A 1065-nucleotide genomic window follows, 5' to 3' on the forward strand; every position below is an offset into this window, starting at 1 on the left:
AGAAGAGAGCGAGAGAGGAGAGAGAGAGAGAGAGGAGAAGCGAGAGAGTGAGAGAGAGAGAGAGAGAGAAGAGAGAGAGAGAGAGACGATAGAGAGAGAGAGAGAGAGAGAGAGAGAGAGGGGGGGGGGGGGGGGGGAGAAGGGGGGGGCGGGGAAACTTTGGTCCGGATCCTCTCGTCGTCTATCCCTTTTTTGTTGAACTCGTTCACACAACGCGTTCACTTCCAAAGCATTTCCTCGAAACAGACAGCATTCACCATCTGGGTCGTCGCTCTGTGATGAGCACGAGCGTTCACGCACACACATGCACACATATTATAATTTAACGATTTTAAAAACACTCTTCCTTTGTAAAAAAAAAAGAGACAAATCCTCAGGCTGCTCAGTGCTCATATTAGAGTGTTATCATGTAAATCTACAGGAGGCTCTTCATAAGCTGCTCTGCCTTAATGACCACATTCTAATAACGCACTCAGGTGGTGCATGGATACTTTTCTTTTGTAGTTAATAGCATGTGTTCCACGTTTTACATTTCCTCACTTACTCGATCTTTACATTTTCATTTTATTGATACCTGCCCTCTGCAGGAAAAAAAACACAACCACGTGTTCATATTGTTTTTAGGCATGTGTTTTGATGAGCTTACCTGGAAAGTGAAGGCTATACAAAAGGCAAGACATAAAAGGACGAATGAGGCCCGCACCCTCTCTTACTTTCTCTCTCTAATGAATAGGAAGCTACAAACAAAAATGAGTTGCAAAACTGCTCTATATTCTATTCAATACATACACCACGTTATCAATATTACACAGCACTTTCAGGTATGTTTAGGGAAAACATAACAATATGATACAGACAAGAATAGTTACCATCATTATTTTCATAATTAATTTTTCATAATTAATTGTTTAAAAACAAATATGACAGCAGTGTTTTACAATCGGGGATTAGGTTTTATAATTTTTGTAAAAGTTTTGACAAGCTTTTCTTTACCCCAAAAGATGCATGCATGCATATGTAAACAAACCATAGACTATATAAAGAAACAAACCCAAAAGGCCTGTT

This window comes from Gymnodraco acuticeps, unplaced genomic scaffold, assembly GCF_902827175.1.
Source record: "Gymnodraco acuticeps unplaced genomic scaffold, fGymAcu1.1, whole genome shotgun sequence".
Lineage (NCBI taxonomy): Eukaryota > Metazoa > Chordata > Actinopteri > Perciformes > Bathydraconidae > Gymnodraco > Gymnodraco acuticeps.